The sequence below is a fragment of the Drosophila nasuta genome, chromosome 3 (genome assembly GCF_023558535.2).
Source record: "Drosophila nasuta strain 15112-1781.00 chromosome 3, ASM2355853v1, whole genome shotgun sequence".
NCBI classification, from domain to species: domain Eukaryota; kingdom Metazoa; phylum Arthropoda; class Insecta; order Diptera; family Drosophilidae; genus Drosophila; species Drosophila nasuta.
In genome coordinates this window covers 5,205,726-5,213,385 of record NC_083457.1, presented here as the reverse complement: position 1 = coordinate 5,213,385, position 7,660 = coordinate 5,205,726, and the positions used below count along the sequence as shown (strand labels likewise).

The 7,660-nt window shown below is 38.3% G+C and overlaps 2 non-coding genes across 2 annotated transcripts; one reads left to right on the top strand and one right to left on the bottom strand.

The window, feature by feature from the left end:
- The first annotated feature begins 2,906 nt into the window (after window positions 1-2,906).
- Trnar-acg (transfer RNA arginine (anticodon ACG)) lies at window positions 2,907-2,979 on the top strand. Its single transcript has one exon. It is a non-coding gene; the product is annotated as a tRNA-Arg (tRNA).
- Window positions 2,980-3,212: 233 nt separating this feature from the next.
- Trnak-cuu (transfer RNA lysine (anticodon CUU)) lies at window positions 3,213-3,285 on the bottom strand. Its single transcript has one exon. It is a non-coding gene; the product is annotated as a tRNA-Lys (tRNA).
- Between the last annotated feature and the right edge of the window lie 4,375 nt (window positions 3,286-7,660).

The following is a 7,660-nucleotide window of genomic DNA, read 5'->3' as shown; positions in this document are numbered from 1 at the left end:
AATTGCAAAACAATTTGTATGTTGCGCTTTCTCTCGCTCTCGCTCTTGCTCACTCTCTCTCTCTCTCTCTTCCCCCACTCATTTGCTCTCTTGTGTGTTAGCTCATTTTTGCGGCAAATGAAAATCATTTTCACTGTTGTCGTTTAGCAGATTTTTGTAGTGTGATTTTTCTTCTATTTTTTTTTGGCAACATTGCCCCATCTTCTCACAGTGCATACACACACACTCGAGTGTCTATATATGCCACAGCAAACAGTACGATGTACTATATTTGCATGGCTTCCTCTGTTGCCACATTCTCAGCTCCCCTCATGCACCTGCTGCCTCTTATCTGGCTCGTACAACTTGTTGCCTTTGTCAGGCGCATTTTTTCGGTGTGATGCATGTGTCACGTTTTAGTTAAAAGCTGTATCTATCTGTTGCCTCATAATATCGCTGACCTTCGATGAGATTTGCCTTATCAAAGTGTAGTAAATAACTGCTAAGCTCATTTTTATACCACAATTCGAAGAGAATAGAAATATTCGCTATTTTTCACCGTGTGCTGCATTTTCACTTCCTGGTGTAATTAAATGTGCTGTGATCACTAACATATACTATTATCTATCTAGAGCAAAAATAGCCAAATAGCTAAATAAAAAGTTCATTTATAAGAATTATAAACGACACTTGTTAAACGCTTTAGCTTCACAGGTATTTTATGGACTATGACAAACATTTTAAATCGTTTTTGGTGGCAACAAAAAGCTGAACAAATAGTGAGAGTTTTAGATATCTTTGTATAATCTTCACATATTTTTGTCGTACGTAAACTCTGATCCCGCATAAGTCTGGCGCGAAGTGTAAATATTGTGTGAGCTTAAATCGCATAGAAATATGTGCGCGAATAATTTTTGCTTTATCTCTGGGGAACATTATTAAATTACGCTTTTCTATTTTTATATGGGTTAACATCACAGTCACACCCGATAGCAGTCACACCACCCCCCCCCCCTCAATAAACACAACTCACCAATCAGACGCTATCTTATCGATCGGACATATGCCTAGTGGCCGGACAGACAGGGGAAACAAACGCAGTGCAATAAATGCGTCACTCTCGAAGCATGAAAGAGTGACAAAGAGCATGGGAGAGAGTGGTGAAGTCGAAGTGAAGGCAAAAAACGAGAGAGACGGAGAGAGCAAGAGAGAGACAGATAGAAATGTAGACATGAGCAAGTGTTTCTGTCTAATTGGTCGCGTTTTGTAGGAGCCAACTTAAATTGCTTTAAAATGCAGCACAAAAGTAAACAAGAATGGGGCTAAGCCAAAAAGCAAAACACAGGCGCCAGCACGAAGCCTTGGCAATAAAATTACGTATACGCGCCATGGGCCGCTGGCAGTGGACAGCTACAGCTACAGCTACAGCTGCGGCTGCCATTGGCCAGCAAGGCAAATAAACAAAACGTTGCCCGTCCACTTGATGCGAACGTGTTCAGACACGCTGCGGTTTGCTTTGGTTTAGTGTCTGGCCTCTTGCCCTCTGCCTGGAATAGCGTGGAACGGCCAGACTCCATATAGATAGCTTCTTTAAAGTTTTGGGCCAGGCTTTGTTGCTGTGTTTTAGCTGCTCGTGGCAAAAGGTGGGGCAAATGCACTCGGCTTTTGATGCAGTGTATAGTGTGCACGTAAAGTGACTATGGCTACGGCCACGGTGGTTTTAGTCCGACTTTGTTTTAAATAATGCAAATCCCTTAAATGCGCTAAACGCAGCGGGTGGGAGCTCTGCTCCTTCATTTTTATTTTTTTGTTCCCTTGAAAATCGAACATCGCACAAACAGCACGTTTTTGTTTTCACATTTTCCGTTCACTCTCTCTCTCTCTCTATCTCTATCTCTCTCTCGCTCTGCCTGCCTATTTTGTTATTGTTGTGTTGATTTTGCATCCGGCTGAGCACCTTGCTGTTGCCTAAAATGCTTTTTAACCGAAAAAACTTCTGTTTGTTATTTAGTGTGCACGAAATCATTTAGCGACCGGCTATGTCTGCATATTCAATTGTTTCGTGTGGTATTTTTTTCACATTGTTGTTCTTGTTGGTTTTTGCACTTTTATTTCGTAAAAGTTTACATATCAACGTATACTATATGTATATTGTTTTTGCACATATTTTTGACAATTTTCTTTCATTTCATTCACGGATTTTGTTGCACGTCGTGCTCCACACGCCAGCTCATTGCACATTCAACTGTTTGAGGCAAACTAGCGGCAAAATGTTTAATTTCAATCAAGTTCCGAAAATTTTTTCGGGCTGCTAACACGCCTCGTGGCGCTATTTTCGTATTGTTCGTGTACAATTTTCGAAACAATTTTCTCCTCTGTATCTGAATGCCCTGCAACTCTCATTTAAGGGGTATATATGTAGGCTTATATGTTCTTTTGACTTACGTTTATCTTTGAAATGTATTGTACACTGCTCATAAGGTATCATTTAGTTCAGCATGCTCTTCCTGAATGCCCACTTGTTTGTAATGTTCGGGCTGCATGTTTTCGGCGCAATATAAAGCAAATGTGTTTATCTCGCTAAACTTCTTTGGAGCTAATAATAAAACCCGAGACTCTCGACGTCGTCGCGTCGGTTGCAGGCAACACAACATAGCGATGGTCCATTTGCCCCAATTCTGTGTGGGCGTGGGACTAGACTTTGACTACTCAATGCTGTATACGTGCATGGAAACAGGAAGACCAATCTATGGCAACTTTAAAGTTTTGTGGAGTCTACAAAACGTTATGTGATATTAATAATATTAATAATATTTGTTTTATTTTTTTTTTTTTTTAAATAAATAATTATTTCTTTACTTAGTATAATTTGGCAATCGTAGAAGTTGTATCTTCTATCATTATTCTATGAAAGCAAATTTAACATCGGTCCTGTGGCGCAATGGATAACGCGTCTGACTACGGATCAGAAGATTCCAGGTTCGACTCCTGGCAGGATCGAAATTATCTTTTTTTTATTTTTTGTGTTGCGTTATTTATGAATTTATTGAATTAGTACAAAAATATTCAGGAGTGATACAGAAACCCTTATTTATCATTCTCCTGATTCTTGTTATCACTTTTACTACTGAATGCACGATTTTCTTCATGCTGTTACTGCCTCAAACCATCTAATTATTTTTAAAAATGTTAATTTTCATTAAAAACGTGAACACACAAAAAAGTTTGCATTGCGCCCAACGTGGGGCTCGAACCCACGACCCTGAGATTAAGAGTCTCATGCTCTACCGACTGAGCTAGCCGGGCCTGTTAGACAACAGCTGTCAAAAGTTCTTCACATTTTACTAGTTTATAAATACTATATGGATAAAATGAATTTATTTCTCCTTCGTAGGTCTAACTTGCAAATAGCATGATAATTCGAACTGAACTTGTTTATTGTTTAATTATGTTTTGTCTTAATGCCATTTCGCATTAAACGCACATTGCGACCTTGCGCAGATCTGCACATCCCCAAAACACGCACTTACACACTCGAATGCACATTCTCATTCATTCACACTCGCATATAGTACTCGGAATTTTTTGTAGTGCGGTCAAAACCGCATGGCGTCTTCTGTTTAGCCATCTATCCAAGTCAATTTGCGCGTCTTTCATCTCAGCATGTGCTATGTATGTATGTGTGAGATTCTCTAGTTGCTTAGCCGCAATTATTTTTCTGGGTCATTAATGGAAAATATGCAGAGTATGTAGACAAATGGCAATATAAATTATTTAATTTCCACAAACATATTTCGCCTTAATTTTATGCTAGATGGAAAATATTTCATACTCAGGCAGGCAGGCAGGCAGGCATTTCTTTAAGGTCGTCGCCAAGTCGTTGACTGCAGATGCGGTCGAATTCTTCATATGTCTCATGCCGTTGTTGCTGTTGTTGTTGTTATTCATGGCGCCGCATTTTATGACATTTCAGATACATAAGTGGCTTGCCTCTCTGTAAGTATTTATATATAGAAATATATCTGCCACCTCAGACTTTATTATTAAATTTAGTGGCATTTGGCCTTTTGCAGCGCGTTGACAGTCAGAAATCAATGTTAACGTGGCCCGAAGCGCTTTAAATTTATATGCCTCGTGGACCTTGTCGCTTGAACTTGTGTCAAAGTGGCGCAATGACAAAAAAACAGAAACTATACGCAATACAGCACGCTATCTTCAGCACTCACAGATGTGGCAAACTGACCAAAAGTCTGTTGAATCACTCATACCCTATAGCGTGTTCAAATTTTTAGGGTATATACATAGAAGCTTTTGTGAAAGTTGTTTGAAAAATTGTATTTTTTTATAATTGGTTAAATTTGATGGCAAAAATAAATTGACAATATAAATTGATTAAAAAGAATTGTGAAAACTTATTCATTTGAGTGGAAAAAATCACAAAGATGAAGTTTACTGAAAACTTGAATCTCTCAACAGCAACTAAATAGTTACGAGGTGCAATCCTTTTATAATAATTGTGCGTATACTCGACTAGATAATTAATTAAGATGATTGAACTGTTTGAAGCATATTTGTGCCTCTCTCATGCTCCACATCTTGTTGGCTGTTTGATTTGATTTGCTGCTGATGTTGCTGCTATTTCTACTGATGCGGTCGATGTGGTTGTTGTTTATGTGGCCTACTTCCGGCGGTTCTTGTTTACGTCTAATTGGCTGGCCACGTAAACAAATTTACATGCAGGTGAGTATTTATAGGAGCTCTGAGGTATTTGGTTGGATCGCACTGTAGCTGCGTCAATAACCCAAGAATTTCGCTTGATTTTGCGTTGCATATAAATAAATTTAATTGACACTTTTGTCAACCAGCTGAGCAAACATTTATCATATGAATATTAAGTATGCACACAAAAAAAAATACAAATTATTGTGAGGGCATAACATTTTAAATATATGCTCAACTTTTGCGGCTAACCGCAACAACAATTTAATTTGATTGCCTTTTAAATCCTTTGAGCATTTTGTTTGAGGGTGGCTATGAACGTTCTTGTGCTCTCTAATCCTTTTCTGCCAAAGTTTCGTGTCTCGGCACGTACTTGTGAGAGCGCCCACTCCTCATCTCAAATGTTGGTGCTGCTGTCATGAATTGCAGAAAATTTATTTTACCGCAAGGACTGTTGTTCGATGGTGTGGATTGTGTTGGGTTGAGTTTTTGGCCAACACGGATTTATGCGAAACAAACAAGTTTTGTTTATTTATTTAGATTAAACTTTTAAAGTCGGCCAGAAATTCATTGATAAATTCTCGCATTCTTTAAGGTCGACCCAACGGATGGATTGACATCCCATTGCACTATACAGACTCTTGAAATTCGTATACAACTGCTAAAAATAAATATTTATGAATTGCGCACATGCCAACACAAATGGCCAGTTCCAGTTGATGACGTTACTTCTACACCCACATAGCAACGCATAGAAATAGCAACAAATATGTACATAGTGAGAGCAAATTCGATGTGAAGAAAAAACGGAAACGTGGACGGTAAATTAATTTTCAACAGCACTCGAAAGTATGCAACGGATTTGGCAAAGGAGTATGAACGAACTTGAGATGAAAACATTGCATACTTTTAGGTGCCACTTGAAATATCAGAAATCTTACGTTGAGGCAGCTAAACCATTTGTATGTTTTCCATTGCATCTCATTTCCAATTACAAATTGAATTAATAAATCCTATAGTTTATTTTTTAAGGGACAATCTTTCAATTTATGTATCTAAGCAAATTATTAATCCGAGGAACAAATCTGTTGCTTTAATCTCACAGCATTATAAAGTCATTGCATACTTTTACATGTACATCGAAATATGCTTTCTAGAAATCTCACAATGAGTGAGCCAAATCATTTATTGCTTTAATAAATTTCATTGTTTCTTTCTCAAATCTGCAGACGAGGATCAAACTTTAATTTGTTATATCTAAAATCTTTATTAATGTGTAGATCATAGTTGTTACTTGAATCTCACAGCATGTTTATGCAGATTTAATATTTAGCATATTTTGAGTTGATAATTTGAACTGGTTCATAAAACACACCCCTAGATTTATATAGTACTTATGCTCCCAGCACCACACAGGTAAATCAATGTCCTTAATTATGCACGTGTGTGCTCAACATTATGCAGGAAAAACGACTAAAAAAATGCAATTTATGGCAAATGCAACGCAGCAGCAATAAATTGAATGCAAGACAAACAAAAGGCCCGGGCATGTGGCAAGAAGCTGCAGTCAGGTTGTAAAAAATCTCATCAAAAACGCAAAACCAAGGAAAATATTGAATGCAATTTTATTTACCACACACGCAGCAACAACAGGAGAAGAAGCAGAAGCAGCTAGCTGCAGCAACTGCAGCTGCAACCACAAAACGTTTTACGCTTTTTTGAAGCAACACAAAATGGAGGACAACTGAGGTTATAGAAATATATCATATTGTGTGTCTGATGTCTGGCTTGCGTGCTTCTGTGTGTGCGTACGTGTGTCTGAGTGTGCGTGTAACTATGCTACTTAGTGTCTGTTTCTGTTTGCATAAGAGAGATACTGCTTATAAGTTGGCTGTCACACATACACACACACACACACAGGCATAACGCATATTTTGCTATCCAACAAAAATCTTATTTCCAGCTGCGCACAATGAGGCATAGCGTCGGGCGCAGCTCCTTGTTGCACATTGTCATTGGGAGAAGAGTTGTTGCTGCTGTGGCTTCTGGCGCTGCTCATACTTCATCTTCATTCTGCTCCAGCCAGCTCTGCTTTTGTGGTTGTTGTCAATTCATTGCCCGCTGAAAATCGCTGCCTGAGAAAAAGACACATACGCAGTCATGGTAACCCACCTGCCAGATTCTGCCACCCGCATCTACCGCCTACTTCATCCACTTCACGTTGGCATTCGTTTGGCATGTGCTCGTCGTGTGTGCGTTTAAATGAGTTTACGTGCGGTTCTTGTTGTGTGTGCGTTGCCAAGCTCCTGTCTTCAGCAACTCCTCGTATACTCGTACTGATTCTTATGCTATTTGTTTGTTTGGCTCTGACAATGTTGGAATTCGGATGAGGATGAGTGGATGGCTACCTCGATTGTTGCCTGCTTGGTTTAGTCTCTCGTGGTGTGTGCGCTCTTTCATCAAAATCCAGTTTAATATTTTTGATTTAATTTGTTGCTTTCCTGATGCACGTACCTTGTCATCTGATTCACTTTGGCAGTTGCTCTAACAACTGACTTAACTCAAGTTGCCAGTCGAATTTAGATGTGGCAGTCAAAAGACTCTTTTGAGTGAATCACTCTTGTGCACACTTGCTGCTTTAGAATCAAGTTTAAATATGCAAAGCTAATCTAGGATTAACTTAGGTTTTCTCTTCGTTGTTTATGTATACAAGTTTATTAATTACAGACCAGAATATTGATATAGTTTCTCAAACTAATAATAATCACGTGTTTCTTAAAAGAAATTGTCTAGCTCATTAAAGATACAACATTTGGTTTAGAAGACTTAATTATACCCTTATCTGATCTAAAATGTGACAAATGTGTATTTCAGTGGTAAATAATCATGAGTTTTTTTTTAAATAAAAGTTGTATAAACAGAATTCATTATTCGCAATGAAATTAAAATTAAAGGCTGTGAC